The 25,259-nt window shown below is 37.5% G+C and overlaps 1 protein-coding gene across 8 annotated transcripts in view; it reads right to left on the bottom strand.

The window, feature by feature from the left end:
* MECOM (MDS1 and EVI1 complex locus) overlaps positions 1-25,259 on the bottom strand; it is a 562,907-nt gene that overhangs the window by 261,086 nt on the left and 276,562 nt on the right. The window lies entirely within an intron of this gene.

The raw sequence follows: 25,259 nt of genomic DNA, 5'->3' as shown, positions 1-25,259 counted from the left end.
AGTTACTTGCATTGAAAAGAAGTACGTTTTCCTGTCAGGGAGCAAATAATTGAGCTCTACGAGAAGATTCTCAGACTAGATTTAAAGAGATAGAGCTCAGGAAATTAAGTTAATTTGAAGCTGGTCACTTTTGGCAAAATTATATAAAGAATTTGGTAAGCCAGAAATGACACATGGTCTAGGTATCTACAACCAAACGGGAGTCATATATTAAAGTGACTACCTGGGTAATTTGCTAACGTTACTATAAAATTACCTCCTTGACTTTAATGGTGATAGTCTGACTGTAGAGTCTTCCACTTAATAACTCAAAGCCCACGCATGAAAATATTTCTTGTATTTTTCCCCCAGAGCATTCGTGGCCTTAAACACTGGTGGTAGGAGACAATTTTATTCTGCCATTCAACTCAAAATTTTAATGACTAATTTCAAGTCCTATTCATTCAAGGAATGAAAAGATCATCAACATCATTAGAAACCTTGGAATTAGCAATTATAATACATGGCAAAGACAAGCCTAGTTCATTTTATCCAACAGGTATTTGAGTCCATACCTGGTGCATTCTGCCATAAGGCATCAGGACAAATCACTTCAATGTTTATTTTATCACAGATCTACTAATGCAGAAGAGAATTAGTGACATAGATGACCCAAGGAGAGAATGCAATTGAAAAAAAAAAAAATGTCCATTTCAAGCATATGGTCTCATTGCACTGTGCTGAGCTGAATCAGGGTCAGAACTTTGCTATCTGAACCTAAACTGTACGAACATGATTTAGACCCTCCCCACAAAAAGGAAGTTATACTGTTGATTTTAATTTATTTCAAGAAGTCAGAATTTATTCTTACAAAAATAAAAACTACCAAAACAAGTCATTAAAGCATTGTTGGTTTTTTTTTCCTCCTCATGGAATGATTCATACTGGGTTTGCCATTTGTGGGCGCCTGGGTGACTCAGTTGGTTAAGTGTCCGACGGTGGCTCAGGTCATGATCTCGTGGTCCGTGGGTTCAAGCCCTGCCTCAGGCTCTGTGCTGACTGCTCAGAGCCTGGATCCTGCTTTGGATTCTGTGTCTCCCTCTCTCTCTCCCCCTCCTTCCCTCATGCTCTCTCTCTCTCTCTCAAAAATAGACATTAAAAATTTTTTTTAAATAAATAAATAAGCGTTAGCCATTTGTAAGAGATAGCTATTGCTAAAATGACCTCAAATTCAATTATCTGAAGAGAAAGAAAAAAAACTAGGTAAATGAAATAGTAAGAACAATGGCCCTTTCAAAACACAAAATTAGGTAAATAAACTACCTCATCAGCTTCATCACTGAAACCATTTTGCCTGAAAATATAATTTTTATATTGGAAAAATCGTGAGTAGTTAGCAATCATTAAAATGGAGAATTCACTCCAGTTAAGATACGGAATTTGAATTCTGACTACCTTGGAGCCCTACGTAAGAACATTTCCAAGTGGAAAAGAAAAATGAAAGAGATCGGTTTTACGAGTTGCCGTATTTTCTCCTTCCTCTCTTCATGCCACCCCAAACGCATCCTCAACCCATAAGTGTGAATAGCTAAGTGACATTCAGAACCTTTTCCAGGAAGTAGGAATGTTACAAAATCAACCCAACCAGCTATGTTAGGTAGCTGAAACACGAGCTGGAGAAGGAAAGAATTACAGAATTAAAGCCAAACAATGTCTTTTAAACATGTGGAAGATAAACTTATTTCCTTTCTATGTCTTTTTTAACAACGGGAAATTCTACAAACCAGTTATTGTCCTCACACCAAACTTCATATATAACAATATAAATTCTACAGATTGGCATGCTGTTAAAGCTGGTTCGAATTTATTACAATAAGCCTAAACAATTTCTTCTCAAATTATTGAAGTGATAAAGCATTGAACCCCCATCCTTTGGTTAATAAGCAGGATACATTTTTTTCTCTAACCTATTGGACAAGCGTTAAGTTTCTTAAGCAAATAAAAGAATACTTGCTCAGTCCTTCTACAGTTAACCGGTAGATCCACAGGGCTGAAATCTTTTATCACTCCTTTCCTTTCTACTTTGTAAACCTACTTAAGGTTATTACATAATGACCTGAATAATGAAGTTCTGAAGGTTTTCCATTGAGACTGGAATTAATCCCAATGTACTGAGAGAAAAAAAAAAAAAATCTAAATATCTTAGGAAAAAAAAAAAAAAAAAAGAGGATGCCGTGGCACTTTTAATCCTAATACCCAAAATGTCAAACCCGGTAAATAAGACCATATTCATGACCCGTTTTTGACACTCACACTGACAATACTCCCAGAAAGATTTGCCGTCCCCCCAGACTGCCCAAGGACATGTTAATTCTCAAAAACCTCATGCCTAGCAATTTTCCCCCTTATTCCAAACAACTGATCATTATTTCTCCTCCAAAGTTGTCAGAAATTCCTCACTGCCCATAAAGCTTAATTTACTAGTTCATAATATCCCCATACTTATATATCAAGCCACTTTCACAGGACACAAAAAAATATATTTTCCAAACTTGGCAGTTTCTGTTTTTCTTCTTTAGTTTAGTTGGCCATATTATCCATGTGTTAAATCCTAGCCTAGCCTTTACTTTGTATCTTGGAAATACTATATAGCTTGTACCCTTAGGAAATGTGTGCAAAATTTTAAAAGAATTCATGTTTTATGGCTAAATCATAGAAGACCAAGAATAGGTAGAATGCAAGGAATGTTACTAGAATCTCTGAGTGTCAGACCAAGCAAATGGTCGCCATGAAAATACAGCTGTATACATTTGCATGGGCATATGTTTGTTCAGTTTTTCCCCCTTCCCGAGCCGGGGCTTCAGCTTTAGGTCATTCTGCAAACAAGCCCCAGGAGACACACAATTACACTCCCCTGGAGACTGACCCCTTAGAGTGCCCACCTGTAGCCAAACACAGATAGCATCCCGGAGCAATGAATTAGCACTCTAAGCTGATTAGAGCAGCTCTGCACAACTCTATTTTATTGACACAATGAAGAGAGGACAGAAAAGGGCCTGAAATGAGAAAATCATTTCCATGCTGACTGAATTAAAAGAACAAAAGAGCTCCTTGGAGTTGCAGCATTCAATTTGTCGGGAAAAAAGGAAGCCACTTAATGGCTCACAATAGATCTGAGCAGACAGATGAAATTTAAAACTTCAGCATGAGTGCGATTAGCAGCGAAACATATTCTAAATCATTTCCTCCATATGCATAATTTCGTTTGATTATTTAGTTCTGTGTTTTATAAAAACACTGGGCTAGATGCTATCTTCAAAATGTCTTGACTTTTCATTTTTCAAAATCACAGAACAGTTTCTCATTGTATGGTAATGTCCTCTGTGACAATATAAATTGAGCAAAACAAGCATGGCTCATGTTTTCCTTTCACCTTTAGTTTCCAAAAGTGAATATATAAATAGAGGTTAATCTGTGGAACCTAGGATTGCAAAGTAATCTTCGACTAAACAGTTTGCAATTCGAAGTTAAATAAATTATATGCAACAAGAGCCCTTCAACATGGGGTAAAAGGCAACCCATTATTGCACCCAGAGGCTACAAGTAAACTCTGCCAGTGCTAAATTAAAATGTCAAAACGGATGTCTTCCTTAGTTTAAAAGATAGCATTAATATCACTAAAAGCAATGCAGTTAAGACTGCAGTTTCCAAATGTATGTTCTTTATTTACTTTTGTTCAATTAATTATCGTTGTGCTTGTTCTGACTTCTAAATGCCTGAGTTCAATTGAATCTGCAACTGATGTCAAAAAATGACCACTTAATAAGCAAGATTTATGCTTAGATACAAATATGTTGCAGCATGGAAGATTCTCTAGAATTCCTCTTTGCTATTTTTTCCCAATTCGTAAGAAGAATCTAAATGTCTAAACCACGTAGAGAAAACAGAATTGATTTTCATGGGCTTCTCAAAAGTTTTTCAAGGGAGATTTTTCTCCTGCCAGTGTTAATTTTCAGTGTTTCAAAATAAAAAGAGTGAAAGCAAAGATCTTAATTTTGATGAAGCTCGCATTTTCATTTTCCATGCCTAAACTTCTTTGAAGAAAGGCTTTTTGTTTAAAGTGGCCCTTCAGACTTTTAACCCCTCATCTTGGCTCCTCATTTAAATGAAGCAAATTCATTCTTTCTGATCTTGAAACATCCTTTGCCCAAGGGCTGAGGTGCGATGTAAATTGAGAAAAAAAAAATTATAGAACAAGTCAAAAGGAAAAAAATTACTCTGAGATATTTTGAGGTCCAATATTTGGGGTGCATTACTACTTAATTTGCTGAGTAAAATTTCCCCAGAGGGGGGAAAAAAAAAAGACCCAAGGTATTCTGGGGATGAAAGCCCAAGCCATCTCTCCAACAGCTTCCATTCTCCTGACTAAATGAGGTAAGAGTTTTTTATATAAAGAGAAAGTATAAAGCTTGTGGATATTTTAACAAAATCAACGTAGTGTAACTTTGCTGACAGCTTGTCACATTTCACTGACTGTCTGTCTGGGGTACCGTGATAACATCTGCATTCACTCAGTATGAGAGCTTAACATAAGACAAAAAAGTGGGCCCTTCCCCAGACGGTTCCATCAGTCTGTCAGTTCTGACATGTCATCTGAATTTTTTGAATCACTAAACACTTTTGAGACTCTGGTACTTATTATCTTTTCTTAGTTTCTATACTCTCTCAGCAATGCTGGAAAATGTAAAATTTGCAAGTAAGGTAGTGGACGTCCCAGGCTTTTTGTTGTCTAATCCGTAGGCCCTCATTCATGCTCACTGTTAATCTCTTAAGACATTATAAAACTGTTAGACAAAGAAATGTGAATACCTCTGCTTCTTTTGAGAATGGGAGGAAACCAAGGAAAATCGGGATCATGCTAAGCTATTCTTTTCACTATGAAAATGGTAACTTAAACCTGTTGCATCAAATTATCTATAATTCCCCACGCTAGGGCAAATGTTTTTGAAGAATGAACAAGAGTAGTGTCACATAAGGAGAAAAATGATCACAGAATTTTCAAAATCTGCCAAATTTGATGTCCACAGAGCGTGGGGATCCTGGTTGCTGAATTTCTCACTGCTTCTATTTTTTATGCCGCGGTACATGACATATGGTTAATATGCTTTCAGGAAAGCTCATAAAGGAGTTTACCAATACTCACTAGTAATCATCAAACAGTTTAGATAATTTTGTTCTTTATTAGGAACACTAGCAAGGCTCACAGCTATATAACGGCCTTAAAAAAATGTGGCTAACATGTATTAAAATACTACACATCACAGATTTTAATAAGCAATGTTGTCCTCAAGACTGAAAAAAAAACTTTACAGCATTGTTTCTATAAAGCCTAAATATAAATGGATCCTCGGAGCCAGAGAGAATGCTTTTATGAACCACATAAAACAGCCAAAGCTGCATTTCTATCTCCTCATTGCAGCCATTCAGGACATTAAGTTAAAAGTGTATGTGTTTGTTTTCCAAGTAACCAAGAGATAGAGAAGAGGGTAAATACTATTAAATTGAGAGGCAAATTTTCTCCTGCACCCCAAATACTTATTTCCCTTTTTCATAAGCACATGCTTAACACCTGCAAATCATTTCAGTATAGACAAGCGCCCCTGTAAGTGACTGACTACAGGTGTGTTTCCCACCTGCATCCTCAAAATGACTAACTGTCCCCCAGATGGTCAGATCCTGTGCACATTTGGTCCGAAGGAAGGTGACACATATTAGATGGATACCAAATAAATTTAACCAAAACTCTTAGGTAAAGAGAGTTGTACTGACATTTGACTCAGGACAAGAAAATATACAAGAAGCCAAAAGAAAACGAGAAAAGAAAGACAGTAAGAGGAAGAAAGGAAAAAGAAGGGAAGAGGGGGGAAGAGAAAGCTGGCGTTCGTCACCGCCGTATCCCGCCGCGGTATTTCCCCAGGACACACGGCAGACAAACAGTACACACTGGTGGCATTAACATAGTAATCAACGACTAATGAGCAAAAGCAATAATGAATTTTGGAACCATATGTATCTTCTGCCATTCATACTGCTTTATGTAAATTCAAACTGAAAACCAATTTTCCGTACAAACAAAACCTCCCTCACATAAGACATGGGCGGACGGCATTAAACACTGACAATTCCTCTACCACAAACAAAGGTTTTGTGACCATTTCTCACTTTTCTTCCTTTGGCAGCTCATCATCTTGTAACTCTCTCAAGAGCTTGGAGGTAATGTCATTTGCTTGCTGTTTAGTCTGTGCTTAAAATGTCAGCTGTTTATTATTTTTACATTTCAATGCTAACACCACAGCACGTCAGAATAAAGGGCAAGTTTTCTGACACATCTCAGTGACCAAAGGACTTACATTAAATAGAGGTCTCCATTCTTCCTGAAAATAAAGAGTCACTCGTTTTTTAAAACTGAGGCCAGTTTTCCTTACTGCATAATTTTCTTCGGACATTTTTGTAATCTGCCCATGAGGGGCCTGGTTTATATACGGTGTTGAGATCCAGCTTTTTTTTTACTTCAAGCAGTTCATGCTTTGTTTAGGGTCACGGAAAGTTACCTTTTATTTTTATACAACAGAAGACCAAGACGGTGAAAGGGATTAGACAGACCCCTAGGACAAGTAGACAAAAAGACAACTATCCAAAGGCAGTCCTTCTGTCCTTCCTAAACTCCTAAGCTCAGAGGTTTCATAGGGGAGGAAGTCTTTGGGGTCTGGACTAAAATGAATAGGTACTATTTAATGAAAGAGTAAATACGGATAAAGTTTTCCATGAGGCTAGGATAAACTTATAAAATTATAACAAGGCTGAAAACATAAGTTGTCTTCAAATGATGACAGATAAATTCGCAGCCGACAGACTCTTGCTGGGGTACAGCTGATGGTGGAAATACCACCTGATTTATGACATATTTTCTTTTTTTATGATATATTTTCAACCTCTCCTATCTTGGGTAATGAATTCTAACATCCTATTGTGCTAATTAGTGCTTCTCTGAAATCTTTTTTGTTCAGATAGAATTAACTCACCTCCCAGGCCTATCCCACTCATACTAAATCTAGTCTACCAGAATTTGTGCTTAAAAAGGCTCTGTTTATCGACGTGCATATCACATATCACATGTCACATCACAATTCTGACGTTCTTGACTTAAAAGTTGTAATACTTTAAGTGTTACCTTACCTGGTTACAGCATCTTTCACCCTACCTCATAGAAACTGAAAGCAAATGACTTTTTTTTTCCCTCTTCTCAACGCTACTTGGATGCTTGCAACTGGGGATCAGGGCTTGGAGGTTACCTGAACTATACACAGAAACCCAAACTTTCCAAGCTTTACAACCGCATCTTAGACTCTCAGTGAGTTCATGGAAGATTCATGGAGCAGAAATTAAAGTCAATTGGAGATCCATGTCCCTATCAATCAGTTTTGGTGGTTGAATAAGGAATCAAACTTCAAATGAACACTTTTTGAGTCAAGCTCATCAAGTGACATTTTATACCTCCTTCCCATAATACCCTTCATAACGTTCCTGAGAAATCAATGTTCAGGGGTCCATATGAAACTCTGTAACTTAAATCATAGTAATTCATGATTTCACCAAGTGCTTTCCATGTTTTTAGCCTGCTCTTCTATAGGCAAATTCAACTATTCTTCAGCCTTTATATTGCTGATAATATTCTTATAAAATTGACATCTTCGAAGGAGAATTCTCATGCTTTGGAAGGTACAAGGAAAGTGAAAATTCTCTTGTTAAAAACATTCACATCTGGCTTTCTTAAGATTACTGTCTTTTCCAAGTTACAAAAGAAAACAAAGTCCTAAGTTCTTATTAAACCTTTCAATTAAGTGTATTACTAAATCCAGATTGTTCTCAATGGAAGCCCCCACACAAAGAGAGACCTTGGGATACAGCAGAGTTTGTGTAAATGGAGAATCATTAGCATGTGGCAGTTTGGTGGCAATTCAGTCTATGCCACAGAAGTTAGAAGACACTAACATTATGTTGTACTGGTCAAGAGAACTGGAAGGAGAAGGTAGCTGTGCTGCAGGAAAGCAGAGGCCCCCTACCACTGTCCCACCCTCCAAGTCTTCCTTCAGGAAGCTTCTACCCACACGCAGGCAAACTTGACTTCAGGCTACTGTCACTTTCAGCCATAAATCCTCAACCAAATAATTCAAGTACCCTCTCCCCTTCCAACCGCCTGTGAGTCAGAGAGCTTACCCACAGTTTTCAATAGCACATATTTTGTTATTTCTTTGTAAGGAAAATTAAAAACCCACAACTTTTGATTCTTCTCTCGTCCAAAATGCTTAAAAGCAACGTGGAACAGTGAAATTTTACATATGCGAAGTCATAATGGGTCCTCTGCAGTCTTATCTATGAATCCCCACATTTCTGTCCAGAAAGTCTCAGAACCCCACTGATCCACCAGGTACCACATTTATTTCTAAGAGAAATTTAAGAATAAACAAATGACAATGTACAAAAAGATTAAGGCTTGCCTTTCCACTTCAGAGACTTCATCACAATATATTTGGTTATGATATCGTTCCCAATGATTCGGTCATTTTCACTCAGTGGGGGGGTTCCAGGAACCCAGGAACCCAGGAACCCTGGGTTCCAGAACCCAGGAAGAAGGCAGAGTCACCAGATGACCAGGGTTGTTATTTCACATGAAACTGCGATAAGGTTTGTGAATAGGCAGATTATGCTTTCCTCACTCAAGGTTAGATACTCGCTCTCAAGAGGCATGTTTGTTCCTAGGTTATTCAGAAAGGATACCATCGCAGTCCTCAGGTACACCTGTCTTGCCCAAATCTGTAGACTAGATCAAACTTATTGCTAGCAAAAAATCAGTCCCATTATTATCTAGCTAAAAGCTGAGGGGGCAGCATATGCAACACGCAGGCGTGCTGAGCGCCAAGAAATACACGGATGAGTACAGAGGAGAGAAAGCCCTTCAAAGGAAGGTTCTATGAAGAGGGTTAGGGCTGAGGGGCACATTTTCCTCTCTCCGCTCCACCACCAAGCCACGGGAGTAGGTGGCATGTGTTCTAAAGTGTTCGTTAGACATGGAGTCCAAACCTCCTCCTCTGAACTGCTTAGAAATGCTTACTAGAGTCTTCAGTTAAAAGAACCATTTAAACATCTATGAGAGTTTCAAGCATCTTGGGCCTAGGAAGGCCGCTTCCCTGTGCTACTCAGAAAGGAGACGATATTTAATTCTTGCAGTGTGGTAGCCCTGTCAACCCAGAGAGCTCCAACCCCCAAAACTGAATCCCCCAGTCCTTCAGTTCCTTGCATCCCCAACTTTGGAATGATGATGGTGCCAAAGATTATCAAGATCAGCTTGCCTTGAAGTGCTTACTGTGGCACACCAAGCCCTGCTCCAAGCCCTTTATGATACTTTACAACATAACCTTCACAAAAATCCTACAAGGCAATCCTTATTGTAACTACCACCTTACCGATGACGAAACTGAGGCAAAAAGTAGTCAAGTACTTGTTCAAGCTCACAAAGTAAGGCGGTAGAGAATGGGAACCAAGGTCATTTGTCTCTAGACCTGACATCTTCAGCCCCTATATTATATGGCCTCTTTTTTTGTTTTTTTTAAGATGTGCCCGTGATACCTGTGTTATATTTGAGATGACCAAATGGTATCTTTGAACATTGCCTTCATATATAGCTGAGGCTGCACTAAATCATACCCCAGGGACAGAATGAAATACTTTTATCTTTCCAAAAAGAGCTAGGAATAGAGTCCTCTCTCTAATCAACTTACTTTCTTCTCAAAACAGGGCTTTGGTCTCCAGCTGCCTTCTCTGCTCAACGCAAAATCCACAAAGAGATGCACATATCAAAGGTGCTTTGATTTCAGGTTTACAAAACACAATTCTACTAGTTGAATACAAGAGAAAATTTAAAACAAGCATCTATTTTCTACTTAATTTAAAATTAATTTGTATCCTTCCCAGGGTTCAAAGACTGAAACATGGCCCCCATATAAATAAAGTCTCAAAAACCATAATAATGCAGAGCACATCCAGAAGGGTAAAAGGAAGTAAAGAACGAGTAAATGAACAAAATTCAAAAACTCCAAGTCAAAGCTAGAGTAGATCTCAGCGAGACTTCAGAGGAGAAAACCAGGTGACTTTCCAAGGTCCCAGGTCCAAGTTGGGGCAAGCACTCAAGGTTCCTGGCACCCAGGCCAGTGTTCCTTGCACTATCTCACACGGCCTCCCTGAAACACAAACCACTAGACGTATGACAAAGAAGCCAGCAAGAGAGCCATGCCACATGAATGGCCAGATTGTTGCGGGAAGGGGGGGTGGGGAGAAGGAGCCAAGGGCTGAAGGATAATATGGTTTTACAGAAATCTATTTGCAAGTAGATCCTGTGGTTACCAATGTGGCTGCCCAAGAGAAAGAACAACTGACTGACAGCACAAACAAAGGCATGGACAATCTCACAAAGGGAGATACAGGAGTCACAGTGCTTCGTGCATATCACTAATACACTTCATCAAGTTGAGACCAAGAATAACAGTGAGGAAAAGCCCACCATACACAAGGGCCCCTTTATTCTTTGGGCTTTCCTGTTTCACACACACTTTACCTGATGAAACATTAGAACTTTTGCTTTTATTTCTGTGGGACCCTTTTGATTTTTCCACATTCAACTAGCACATTTCACAACTATTTAGTGTTCCTATTTTTTTGCAAATTAATGTGCTGTGCACACTGATGACATATCTGGAAGTTAATGAAATCAGATGAAAATTGCTTAGATTAAAATTTCCCCATTTCTTCACTACAATGTCTGCCACCTACTGTTCAGCCACGAAATGCTGCAGCGCTCGCATCAATGAAAGTTCGGATTAATATTCTCTGAGGTAGAAAGACTCTATTAGCCATTTTTTTTCTTCTCTCCCATTCTTTGCTTCCAACTGCGTTTAGCTTTGGAACCCTCTGACAAATAACCATTATTCTCTGGGCTAGTAAAAAATTTCCAAACTTGAGGGGAAATGTCGTTGGTCAAAAGCCCAAGGGAATTGGCTTGTTGAATTAAATGATAAATATATGCATTTAAGGTCATTAGAGACTTTATCTCCTGTGAAGGCTATATTTGTCAGATTGATATAATTTCTCTCAACTGAGTACTTAACTCCATCGGCCAACATTATTACGATTATTCCTTTCCCTTTAAGTGGGAGACTTCTGGCTAACAACACGTGTGTTCTTTCTGGTGCTGCTTCTTGAGCGATCAAGGCACACCTTTGTTTCATTTAGTATTGCAATTTTCACCTCTGACCCAAGAAATGAGTCCTGGGCTTCCTGAACTTTATTGCCTGTTAATAGACTGCTGGCTCTCTTTTCAGCAGTAATAGAAATGGTGGAGAGGCATTTCATTTAAGAAAGAGGCTGGCCGACTGCAGCCTGAAAGACAATGTCAGAATTAAAAGTCAGCCTGGCCAAGAAACAATATAAAGACCACAGTGACATGAAAGAGGAAGTTTCCCATATTCCATCCCACATCGAACAGCCGGCCTATAAATAAGAACAGCATCTCAGATCTAATTATTTTCCCACCGCGCAACGGCAGACACCCTGAATGGTGCTAAGTGATTGATCTACTAATTCATCTTCAACTTACACCTATCTACATATTTTGTTTCTTCTCATTAAACTGGAGACATCAGTGACGAACTTATGAAGTGGCAGTCCTTGGCTTCATAAAATACACACAGATGCTCATCAGAGGTTCTTTCCTGCCTACTTCCCAGTGACACGTGTTTATAATTTCGTCTGTATTTCGTTTGCTGTGGTTTACTCTTAAGTACATCTGTTCAATTAAAATGGAAATGCGTGACATGGCCTGTACTCAGCAACTTTCGAGCTTGTTAATGAAACGTCCTAAGGTTCCTGCCGTAGCTCTTTATTTGCAGAAGAAAATGATTGAAAAGTACAAATAAAAATACCCCTTAAAACACATACAAAGAAGTCGACTGTTTTGTTAATAGTTAAGAAAGGACATTATTACTGCATAAGGACATTATTTTACATGAAAAGACATTATTAAAAATGATTTACTGCCTCATGTTTGGAAACTTACAGGAAAAGTCTGATAATATATTAAACTTGTTTATTACGACTTCATATAATTTTGAATAATACTACTTTTTCCTTTGACAAGTGCAATAAACTCTACTGGTATAGACATAGGTTGATTATCACGAGTCAACCGTGTTGCTTAAAGAAACATGCCCAAACAATCAGCTTTTGACGGCTGCGTCTCCCGTTATTTACATTCCCCATCATAGTAATAACTCACCATTTCTATATTAATAAGGCAGTGAAATTTATTATGATGGTATTGAAAAGTTATTAAGTACTGCATCCCAAGTGACAAAGTACCACAGCACTGTCACTATCCAAAAGCAGTTGCCCATTCATCACCTGCCTTTCCAGATGGTCCTGCATCTTTATCGCTCCCAGGTTGGTGACATCACCTGTTCACCCACTCAAAATTGATGATGAAAGCAAACAGATCTATCTTACTTACATTTACCAAATCAATTTAATTTTTACAGGCCATGGCTTGGTGACATATTGACTGTTTTCCTTAATGGCATCTACCGTATTTAATGCAAGGATGTCATCTTTGATTCCTGGCTCGCATAATGTGTCATTTCATAATAAATTTTTCTAACATATTTACTTAATGGAAAGAATTATGATTGCTTGTCAGTTCTCTTATTAAACACAATGATAATTCTTTTTCTTTTCGAGTATCATCCATTGGGCAACAGAGCTATTTTTAATCCCTCCTCATCGCTTAAGGGGGGCAATGACTTGGATATAAAGTAAGTTCTACTCAAATGCTGGACATATGATTGACCATCCTCGATGGTGGAGCTCAGTGTAAAGGTTTTATCTCACTTACATATCGTTTCAGAAAAACTAGATTCTCAAGAGATGCCACGATTAAACCAATACATCAGCCATAGCTAAAGATGAATACATGAAATGCCACTACAAAAATATAGCGGCTGTGAAATTGATTTTAATGGTCCATGTGATGTTTAATGTTTACTTCTCTGGATTATTACTATCAGTGCTCTTCAGCCAGTGCTGTTATATCGGACGTATATTAACATAAATATCTGCATTTGTAGAAGGTTAACATGCAGAATGAAAGACTAGTCTACTGGCTATCTGATACTCACATGTGACACCCTTTTCTCCAAGTATGATTTACAGATCCCATCTGCTGCCCTCTGAGACAAATGTTCCTCTGACATATGTCATCATTTCATTGTGGTGCATTTGTATTACCTGAAGGGAATAGATGACCAATGCCTACATTCAGAGAGGTATAGGGCCCATAGGGCAAATCACTGTGACCTCCCTGCCCCCTTAGCCCCTGTCTTATATTATGGGTATGCAAGTAAAAACAACATCAGATAAACTCCAACTTTGATTCTAAAAACAAAAACTGGAGAAAAATCCATAATAAAGGAAAACTGAGGAATAGAAGGTTGTGTGTGTCTATTTCTTTAGATATCATGACCTAGCCAGGAGAAGCCATTGTACAAGTGTTTTTGCAAGGTTAAGGAGGGCCAAGAGAGAAGTTTCTCTGGCCCCAGTACCACACTGCTGACAGACTGATGGCAGTGGCTCTTGGCTTAGCCAACTGGTTCCCCCAGTGTTACCATAGCTCCCTCCCTCTGTCCCCCGGTTAAAGTTAGACATGGTCAGGGATGACCTCCAAGTTCACCTGGCCCTCTACTGAAATAATTGGGTCCTGGGATTAGTGACTTCCTGAGGAGACAGCAGGAAGATGGAAGGACCCTGCACAGTGGACTAATCTCTGTCTGTGCTTCTACTGTTTAGTCTCCATCAAATGAGCAGAAATTTACCTGTCAACAAGAGCATCCTAGCCTGGCTTATATCTCCTTAGAAACCAAGTCCAGGATTTCCCACATCCCTGTAACTGCAACGGTGGCCGCTCAAGTTACAAAGGAAAAAAGAAGGAAAAACAAAACCCACAAAGGGCAGCACTAGGTAACCTGCTCCTGCCCATTGATAAGGTTCCCAAACGGAGATTCTTCACGCTCATCTTCTGAGATGAGCTTATCCTAACTCACCGGTTAGGCAGAGTCTTGCCCTAGCGTGAGGTTTCCAGGAAAACAGGGATCCAAACTGGCAGGGTTGCAAGACCAATAAGAACATCTTTTTTTTTTGAGGGTAGCTGGCCTCTGTGCCAAGTAGAGATTCTATGCTAGCATTACACACCTGCTGAATTCCTACCACAAGAATCTAAACAAATGAGAAAAGAAAAAACAAATTATCCACACCTGTGGCTGCCAACAAACTGAGGTTTCTGTTCCAGGCCATGCACACCTGGGAAGCCTCGGAGGTCAGCTGTAGTGTCCGAGGTAAACACCACTGTCAGCCAGTGGGTAGGAGGCACAAAGGATTTCCAACGGACCTGTGACTTGAGCTGACTGGCCAGTCGTCACAGAAAATAGAAGCCGCAGCCACAGAAAATACATGCGTATTTCCTATGATTAAGGAAAACTCTAGGTGCAGGTGTGGCAGGAATAAGGGAGGAAATTTCAGAGCAGAGTTATCTGTAATCATCCTCTGCCCATCCTTCTTTCCTGGATCAATGGCTTGGTCATTTTTTTTTTTAATTTATTTTTTGATGTTTATTTATTTTTGAGAGAGACAGTGTGTGAGCACGGGAGTGGTAGAGAGAGAGGGAGACACAGAATCCGAAGCAGGCTCCAGGCTCTGAGCCGCCAGCACAGAGCCTGATGCGGGGCTCAAACTCATGAACTGCGAGATCATGACCTGAGCTGAAGTCAGAGGCTTAAGCGACTGAGCCACCCAGGTGCCCCTTGGTCATTGTTTATTAGCCAAATCCAGATCCTAGGTAACCTAAACTAGAATGGAAAACATTAGAATGTAAAAGGCCATACTGGATAAGTTCATCTATACGATTTTAAATTTATATTTTTGTATATTTTATATTATATATAATAAATATATTTCACATATGATATATATTATATATAATAATTTATTATAACAATATACTACATAATTTTATATATAATATGAAAGATATAATATATAATGATTAAATATATATTATATAATATATATTAAATATATAATGTATTATGTATAAATATACAAGGTATATAATAAATAAATATATTTAATAACATGCACTATTTAATGTAATGTATTTTTTTTTAATTTTTTTTTTCAACGTTTATTTATTTTTGGGACAGAGAGAGACAGAGCATGAACGGGGGAGGCGCAGAGAGAGAGGGAGACACAGAATCGGAAACAGGCTCCAGGCTCTGAGCCATCAGCCCAGAGCCCGACGCGGGGCTCGAACTCCCGGACCGCGAGATCGTGACCTGGCTGAAGTCGGACGCTTAACCGACTGCGCCACCCAGGCGCCCCTGTAATGTATTATTTAATATAATGTAATATAATGTAAGTTAATGTATATTTTAATGTATTTAATACATACACATACATATAAAGATAGACAGGCAGAGGCCTGGGTTATGAGGAGAGTGTCTGAGAGGAGATAGTCTTTGAGACCAGCACCTGCTGGATACGTGAGATACTGAAGGAATCAGAGAGTGAATGCCAGAGACACCCAGGGAGAAAGGTTTTAAGACTTTCAGAACATTACAAATGAAATCTCCTGATACCTCTGAGATTTTTTCCTTTGGTCGTATGGACGCAGCTCACACCATTGTGTGGAGTTTCTCAGTGAGGCAAGCTATTTCTGTGTAATGTTTGTTCATCTCCTACCAATACAAGAAGTCCCTTTATAATAAAGGCACTGTCAGATTTCTTGGGCTGTACTAAAATTTTGTTATATCAAATATTGATTTGAAAGAAATGGCAAACTAACAGGTAGCTGCTAGTATCTATGTGTTCCACACACGAAATCTCTTTATATTATTCTTTGTAATAACGACAGCTGACAATGTATTCCTGTTGGTGATTTTTTGGCTTGGTGATCATCCTAATTATCATGTGGAAAGTATTCCTGGGGCACTTGGGTGGCTCAGTCAGTTACGTGTCTGACTCCTGATTTTGGCTCAGGTCATGATCTAACAGTTGGGATCAAACCCCACATCGGTCTCCATGCTGATGGCGCGGAGGCTGCTTGGGATTCCCTTTCTCTCTGCCCCTCTCCACTTGTTCTTTCTTTCTCTCTCTCTCTCTTGCTCTCGCTCTCGCTCTCACTCTCAAAAATAAATAAATACATTTTTTAAGGTGTTTTTAAAAAATAAAATATTCTTAAAAAGAGCACAATATTTGACCTATCTTCAGCTTCAGCTACATTATGAAAGGCCAAAAGATGTACCAGATGAAAAATGAGGATGGCATTTATTTACTGTATTTGCCTACAGCTGAAATATGAATTCATTTTTTTAAATCTCTGGACAGAGTTATATATAAAGAAAAGTGCTTCATCAAATTATTGTAGGATTCAGGTGCCTGGGTGGCTCTTTGGTTAAGCATCCAACTTTGGCTCAGGTCATGATCTCACGGTTCGTGCTGACAGCTCAGAGCCTGGAGCCTGCTTTGGGTTCTGTGTCTCCCTCTCTCTCTGCCCCTTCTCCCACTTGCGCTCTGTGTCTCTCTCTCTCTCTCTCAAAAATAAACATTAAAAAGATAATAAAAAAATTATTGTATGATTCTACCAATGTAAATAAACTTTGAGAACCCAAGATGCTACACTAATATCTTTATTGCTTAAATGAACTGCTGTATAAATTCAGTGTCCCCATTTTTCCATACTACCTACTTATCATTATTGGAAGAAATTCTCTCCATACTATTACATAGCAAACTAGGGAGCAAAGAAGCTTCATCAATTCTTATACCCTTTGAAGATAATTTCTATCTGTTACTTCCTATTACTTGCTTCTGAACTTACCCTCAAGGAAAAAGCTTAGAGAATGGAATATCCTGATGCAGTGGTCCTAAATAAGTATTTTAAAATAACAAATTATTATAAAGAACTTCTGCCACTGGATTGATCAAATCCTAGAATCAGTTGTCAATTCTATTAAAAGAGGAACTGTACTGAACATTTCATGCTTTGAACCCGTGAGTTTTACTATTGATTTCCCTCTTGAAGGGAAGCAATAGTCATGCAAATATGGGGGTGAGTAAAAAAGAAACTCATTTTGATACAGTTTGTGGGATACACCTCCTAATTGGAAGAAAATCACCCAATATTCTTTTGAAAAATAAGTGACTCACATGCAAATTCTAGTTGATCACCAAGGCAGACAGGGTAAAACAAAAAGAATCTTGAATCTTGGGGAACTTTTTTTTTTTCCCTATTCTAGGTCTTTTGCATTTCTGTATAAAGTTTACAATCAACTTGTAAAGTTCCACAATAAAACCTACTAGGATTTGATGAGAATTGTGCTGAGTCAATATGTTACTTTGGGAAGAATTGTTACCTTAACAGCACAGAGTTTTCTAATCAATGACTAGATCTTTCTATTTAGATAGGTCTTCTTTATATTTTCTGCTATGTTTTGAATTTTTCAATGCAGGTATCTTAAAAGTATGCATTATATTTATTTTTACATATTTGATTTTCCTGATTACACATCTTGATTGACATAAATGGAATTTTATTTTATTTTATTTTTTTCAACGTTTATTTATTTTTGGGACAGAGAGAGACAGAGCATGAACAGGGGAGGGGCAGAGAGAGAGGGAGACACAGAATCGGAAACAGTCTCCAGGCTCTGAGCCATCAGCCCAGAGCCTGACGCGGGGCTCGAACTCAGACCGTGAGATCGTGACCTGGCTGAAGTCGGACGCTTAACCGACTGCGCCACCCAGGCGCCCCCATAAATGGAATTTTAAATTTACACAAATTCTCTCAAGTGTATATTGATCTTTTATCTGGCTTACTTCTTAATGTTCACTTATTCTTAATATTTATAGATTTCTAAATAATCATATCATCTACAAATAGAGACATTTTTACTTTACCCTTTCAAATTTTTAGTCTTTTCATATCTTTCTTCTTTCCATCTTGCACTGACTTGGGCATCTAGTATAATTTTGAATAGAGTACTGACAGGGAAATCCTGAATTTTATGTTGTTGAGGGAAGATGTCCAACATTATTTCATTAGTGTAATGTCAGTTATAGCATTTTTATACATCCATCAATTCAATGTAGTACCTTTTATTTCTAGTTTGCTCAGAGGTTTTGTGAGGAAAATACATTAGGATTTTATCTATTGAGATGATCATACAGTTTTCCACTATGTTAATGTGAAACACATTCATGAGTTTTGAAAAGTGTGTATTTTTTTCAATATTACTCTATTTTTAATTTTTATTAAGATATAATTAACATCTAACATTTGTATGTTTTAGGTGCACAACACATTGTGTTTCTTGTTTTTTTGTTTTTTTGTTTTTTTTTTCTGACAGTGGCAAACTTTTATTTAACCTGTCCTCCAAATTCCATTTTGCCAATTGACAGAATCCAGTCCAAGATGAGATCTTGCATTAGGCTGTTCTGTTTCTTTTTTCTCCTTTAATTTGGAACATTTTCACAGTCTTTCTTTCCCTTTTATGACATTGAAAATTTTGAAGAATACAGCACACCCCCTTTTTTAACTTTATGACTAATTTTAATATAGTTATATTTTGTCTTTTTGCTGCTTGTCTGGTGTATAATTATATCTATTATTTTTATTTCTTTATTATTTTACAATGCTATATTAGTTTCAAGGGTATACTACCGTGAGTCAACAATTCCATATGTTGCCCAGTGCTCATCATAAGTGCACTGATATTTGGGGAACTTTAAAAAATCTTTGATATCAGACTTGCCCACATCACTGACTATACTTCAGAAGCACCAGAAGTTGTCAAAACAGCAATAAGATAAGTGGACACGTTGAACTCCATCAGTACCTTTCATGGAAGAAAGCACAAGAACAAGCCCCAAGTGTCCGCAGAGCCTATGTGAAGGGGGGGAGGGGCGAGATAAGGGGATTTCTAACCTCTTCACAGATAGGTGAGCCCGGGGTACAACTAGAGGCTTTACCATGGTGCTTCAGGAGAGTACACTTCTTTCTTCCTTCAACAACCAGAGATTTAATTCCTACTATTTATGTTTGCTGGAAGCACAAGATGAATAAAATAGATTGTATCCTCTTTTCTTGACTTCATTTTATTCTAAGAGAATCTATCACATCTTCTTGGGCTCCCGTGACAATCACGTTCAGGATTCTGTCAGCTAAACCTTACTTTTTATTAATTTTTCACAAAGTAAAATTGAATGTTTGCTATCCTTTAAACAACATTGCAAAAAACTCAATTAATACTTTGTAATGTACGTTTTATGGTTATATACATTTATTATTCGATTACATTTTTCTTTCTTAACTACCCATGAAAGACATCCTTTTGGATAATTGATAGTCTTTCCTCCCCTCTACTGGAATCAATTTATTTCAAAATTATTAAGACAAAGTTCTTTACTTAGTTATCTGGCTTTAAGAATATGCAACTTGTCAAGTGTACTTGCTTTTCCATTAATGAATAAACATGTTCTCTGAAATCAATGCCAAACCATTGATTTCATTTTACAAATCACTATAAAATTCATTTTTGGCCCAAGCAAACCTAGAGGGAAATAAGGGAGAAATATTGCCATTCAAAGATATTTGGTGCCTATCCCTAAAATCTCAAACTACCCCATTTTTCTTTATTGCCAAACATACATTATTTGAATGTCACCCTCCTGACTCTGAACTCTGTTGTTAGATATCTTGAAAGTCTGATGTTGTTGTTTTAATGGATACTCATATTTCAGTTAACATATAGATTGCATGTTCCAATACATAAGGCATCACTGCAGAACTCAAAAACAAACTTACAAATGTGAGAACAATTCCTTCTTAAATGATATAGGGAGGCACACATTCATTGTAATATCGCATTTCAGGATTACATTACTAGAACATAATGTATTGTCAAAGCACTGCATCAAAATTATTTAATGAGTTTCTGACACCAGTAAAATCTCTTTCCACTATTCCTTCCCATCTATTTAACAAAACATAGGAGAAATTTACTGACCACTCATGGCACCATTTTTCTCTGTCTGAATATGTGTATGCTTGAAAGGAGAAAAACAAAAGTTGAACTCATACCGCTATTTTAACTGATCAAAGTAATCTGGATCAATTACAGGTGAGAGGGATACAATAGAGGGTTTTGCACCTAATAGAGGCATCATTCGCTGACTTACATCTACTTGCAGAATTTTATGATGGCCAATGATAACAAAGATAAACAGAAAATGTGCTAAATGACAGTATTACAAGGAAGCAACATTTCACACTGTTTTTCCAATGACCTATCTCAGACTATTAAAAAATTTGCCACCCAAATTACTCTTTGTTTTAAAAAGAAATTTATGAATCTCTCCCAAATCCTTGTTTTAGTTGTTAAATAGAAAACAACCAGGGCATCCTTTTTTAAATAAACCCAGAGTCACGTAATCAATCCCTCCCAGAGATAACTGAACTTCAAGGAAACAAGAAGTTAGAGTAAGAGCGAAAATTTAGAAATCTTAATAAATGAAATATAGTTGGCCTTTGCCCTATCTAATGACCCTGTGCCAGATCTGTATTTTAGCCAAGCTTTTGCTGTTGCTGTTTACCTCTCTTCTACCAGGTGAGAGGCTCTTTGGTAGGCTTTTAACATCCAATGTCACATTTTATTCTCACGGCAACCCTGATTGGATAGGTACAATTATTATCACCATGTCACATATATGTAAATTGAGGGGCACCAAATTAAGTCACTTTTCCCAAATCACGCAGCTAGCACACAGAGCCTCAAAGAGGACGTAAGTCTGGAAAGTCTCAATCCAAAATCTTGTTGCCCTCCCCTCTGCCATGCAACTTCCATGTTATCACATAATGATCATCTTTAGAAGAAAACGTAAGAGAAAACACTCATCTTGAACCAATAGAATTTTTTTATTAGTATTCACTCAGTCAGCAACTCTAAAGTTCTTAACCTAAGAGAAAGTGTCCTATCACTAATTACTTTTAGGTCCTAGATATAATCGACTGCTCCCCAGTCTTCAAATTTTTTTTTGTTAGAGATGAGTCCTATGCATTGCAAGATGGCAATCACTGTCAGACTCTAACATTATTTTTAAAGTTTCTCTTTATTGGGGTGCCTGAGTGGCTCAGTTGGTTGAGCATCTGACTTCAGCTCAGGTCATGATCTCATGGTCCATGAGTTTGAGCCCCATGTCAGACTCTGTCAGATCATGATCCCATGGTTGGTGATTTCGAGCCCCGTGTCAGGCTCTGTGCTGACAGCTTGGAGACTGGAACCTGCTTCGGATTCTGTGTCCCCCTCTCTCTCTCTCTCTCTCTGTCCTTTCCCCACTCACACTCTCTCACTCTCTCAAAAATAAATAAACATTAAATTTTTTTTAATTTAGAGTTTCCTTTATTAAATAAGTACTGGTTTGAGAGAAATCATACAAATAATGTTTTTGATATCTATGGCTTATTTTACCTATGTATTTTGGTCTATAAGCCACACTTTCAAAAATGCCCTATTTCTCTAAAATACAAATTCAAATGATTTTCCAAAAGTGCCTTTTTTGGGGAAATGTATTTAACTTTTTAAAAACTATTTAAATAGAGTTCAGAAAGGTGGTCACTACTTGCAATATTATCTTTGAGCTTTCTCTTATAAAAACTTTCTTTGTGAAGACTACCATATTTCTTCATTTAATTTTAATTATATAACAAGTAATGGTGTGAGGCAGTTATTATTGGCTCATTGCTCAAATAAAAATACAAGAACCAATTAATTTAAGTAGTTTCCCTAGAATTGCGCAATAGTGGCAGAGTTAAGACTTGATTCTTCATGTCTAAAATCCAGATTCTAGCTGTTTCCATGGACCTACTTCACCCCCCCCCACTCCTTATCTCTTCTTATGAGTAACATAATCCTATATCCCTTCATCATTCTTTCATTTGCTCTTTCATTCTTGCACTCATTATTTTGCCAATTATTAAATGTCTGTGTTATGGACTGAATGTTTTAATCCTCCCCAAATCCATATGTTGAAGCCCTAACTCCCAACGTGATTATATTTGGAGATATCTAAGGACTTTAGGTGGTAATTAAGGTTAAATGAGGTCATAAGGGTGGGGACCTGATCCAGTAGGATCAGTGTCCTTATAAGAAGAAACACCAGGGCACTTTTCTCCTCCCCTAAAGGTGTGTGTGTGTGTGTGTGTGTGTGTGTGTGTGTGTGTGTGTGTGAGCGAGCATAAGCACACACATGCACCTAGAAGTGGCCATGTGAAGACGTAGCAAGAAGGTGGCCAACTGCAAGCCAGCAAGAGAGTCCCCATCAGAAGCCAAATCACCTGGAACCTTGATCTTGGACTTCTAGCCTCCAGAATTATGAGGAAATAAATTTCTGTTATTTAAGCCACCCAGTCAGTAGTATTTTGTTATAGCAGCCTGAAGGAACTAATCCAATCTGGTTATTTCAGGTAAGGTACTTAGCATTAGATAGCACCACAGACACCACAGATAAAACACAATCAAGACATTATACTTAGAGGATACAGCTATGGATACTTTGCTCTATTAGGGAAATTAGGCAAATAATTTGGATGTTGTACAATGCTTTAAGTTCTTTAGTTCATGAATTTACCTGGTGCTATGGTGAGGCAAAATTCAAGCAGTACTAAATTGTGACTAGAAAGGTCAAGGATAATATCATGGAAGAAATGGACTTGAAGAATGAATAGATACCTGATAAGGATGGGAAGGAAAATATGGTTCTCATGTGGGAAGACCAGTGTGAGCAAAGAATGGAGGCCTGATAGAACATGGGAACTACAAATCATACAGGGTTGGTATGGAAGGCACTAGAGTCAAAGATAACCCATTTTTTGGCTTCAGCAACTGGACAGACAGTAATACAATTTATTATACAGGAAATGCACAAGGAGGGGAGGTTTGTAAGTAGCAAAGAGCAAGGATAGTACTGGAGATAACAATGATTTGTTCAGTTACGATAGGCTGAGTTTCTGTAGGGGAAACCGTACAGAATCTGATGAATGCTTTGCACTCAATAATTGTTTTCCTGAATATGGATTTCCTCTGTTCGTGTGCATTTTCCTTGCCCTAAGAGGTTTTTTTCTCCTTAAATTGATCATTTTTAAAAATGAAGGAGTATCAAAACACGAGGTCACACTAGTTGATCACAATTATCTCTCTAACCAAACAGTACAGAAATCAGCTACAGTTCAGGACAAATATGACAGGAGAATGATTAAAAATAAGCACGCAGGAGTAGGGCAAGATGCCTTTGTGAAAGTGCCTTTGTTGATCATGACTGGGTTTTGTATTAACTAGGGTAAGATTAGAAGGAGGAAAAAAAAAAAAAAAAAAACAACCTGGAGTCAAGAGCTCAAGTGCTCCTCCATGGATAACAAGATTGCCAAAATCACCAAAAAAGCCCTTTCTCTGGTTTTGTTCACAATACATCCAGAGCAGGTAATCCACACTCTCCAAAGTGAGAGCAACCATTAAAATGGTGAAGAAAACTACCGAATTGACCATCAGTTGAATTCTCGAATGAGAGAGAGGGAATGGGCGATCTTTAGCCAAAGAGTCATGAACTATTTGTAGAGGTTAACTTGACTTCCAAGCAATAAAACAACTCAGTTTTGACATAATGAAAAGAATCATTTTACATTTCTCAAAGTATTTTCCTGTATGTATACTAAAGACATTCTACTCCAAGGAGAAAAATAATTATTTTTAAATTTCCTCTAAATGAAGAATTTTCCCCAGACTCATCCCCCAATACATAGATACCCTGTTTAAAGAGACACAGTCCTACATTTATCAACCCTGTAACTGCAAAATTATTTTGTTATTAAGCCTTGGTTTATTCCAAGCCTTCTGGATAATCTCGAGCAGTGCAGAACTTGTTGTTTAGCTCTGGAGATTTTGTAATAAAAGTTTAATGAGTTACTTATTATTAGAATGTTTATAGCCTTTATTTTAAGGAGAACAAAAATGACGTAAAGTTCTACGCATTTAGTTTAAAACGAATTCAACTCACATATCAGTTAATGCTACAGTGATTTTTTAAAAACCTCTTATCGATATATGTGTCTAAAAGCAATGTAGCCAAACCACAACTTTCCCCAAGCCGTGGCTAAGAACAAAACTAAGGAAGGATTTCTCACTTGTAATCATGTCAAATCCAGATCTTAACTTTTGGTATTTTAGAATTTGGACAAGAGTTGTTTTGATTAAGGCATTTTGAGCAGATTTCATAAGAGGATACATATAAACCAAAGGAACAAAAATTTGAAATTAAGTCCTGAAGGCACTACATATTTATTTCTATTTAAAATGTTGACCATATATTCTATTAATGATCATAAATATTAAGAGAAAATACAAAATAAATCTAGCTTATCTGATTTCTGTCTACCTGAAATACTATGAAACTAAAGGTCAATCACATCTCCAAAAAAACACTTTCTTACTAATATAGAAATTGCCTACACATGTTGCAAATATAGACCAGTTTTTCCAGAAATTATGATGTTATTATTTAACCACAAAAGTTTTCAAGTTATAAAAATAAATAGGAAGTATATATAGTCCCAGAATCTATATAAAAATTATAAGCTCAGAATAACATAGTTACCTGTTCTTATTGGAATAAAATTTACTTAGTAATCAGACTGTAACTTCTCATTCCTAGATATTACCAAGATGGTTTTGTAAAAATCATGGCTAAGACTGGCAACTGATTTCCATATTGATTTTTGCTGTCATTATTATGCATGAAGTATTCAATAAATAAATTTGAATATAAAAAACCATCACAGAATTCAGCACAGTGCTCACATTCTGGAAGCAGGTAGAAAAAGGAGGGTTATCACAAGAGTGACAAAATATATTAGAACACAAAGCAAAATGACCATGTAGAATCAAAGTAAAACCAAATTAACTCAGCCACAAAATGGAGAAAACAAATGTTTCCTCCAATCTTCCAAGCCTCGCCCTCAAAGGAAAGATAAAATACAATAAATTTGTCATATGATGACAGTTGTTTGCTTATGC

Source organism: Leopardus geoffroyi, chromosome C2 (assembly GCF_018350155.1).
Source record: "Leopardus geoffroyi isolate Oge1 chromosome C2, O.geoffroyi_Oge1_pat1.0, whole genome shotgun sequence".
In the NCBI taxonomy this organism is placed as follows: domain Eukaryota; kingdom Metazoa; phylum Chordata; class Mammalia; order Carnivora; family Felidae; genus Leopardus; species Leopardus geoffroyi.
This window is presented reverse-complemented; position numbering and strand designations above follow the sequence as displayed.